Source organism: Otolemur garnettii, unplaced genomic scaffold (assembly GCF_000181295.1).
Source record: "Otolemur garnettii isolate 467f Iridium unplaced genomic scaffold, OtoGar3 scaffold00003, whole genome shotgun sequence".
NCBI lineage: Eukaryota > Metazoa > Chordata > Mammalia > Primates > Galagidae > Otolemur > Otolemur garnettii.
In genome coordinates this window covers 42,018,427-42,018,905 of record NW_003852398.1, presented here as the reverse complement: position 1 = coordinate 42,018,905, position 479 = coordinate 42,018,427, and positions in this window count along the sequence as shown.

Genomic DNA, 479 nt, shown 5'->3' with positions numbered 1-479 from the left:
AACAGACTGAGCCACCTGTAAGTAATGGCCACGGTCAGACGGTCAAGCACTGTGTGGACACATAAGAAGGAGGCTGAATTATGTATGCCTGAGCTGAGGAACTAGCCTTGAGCCTGAACTTTCTTTTTCTTCCCATTATGTGCCATCTTAGAGAAATGATCAGTGTGAACAAGATCTGGGCACTGAGAGGCAAAATATGGATTTACTTAGGGGCGTTTTGGCAAACCAGTTCCTGTCTACAAGTCTTGGGGGCTGTCAGTGGCCAAAGCCAAGTGGATAGGGAACTGCTCGGGTATATGACACCCCCCAAACCCCACTGACAAGAGGCCCCCAATTCAGACTAGGATATTTGTACCAACAGGTACTGCACCAGGGCCAGCCTTTCTGCCACCCGTATCAGAGCCTCCCCCGCTCCCTCCCAGCAAGGCTGTGGTCTGCTTTCAGGACGTCTCTCCCCGACCTCTCCCCCCAGCTCCCAC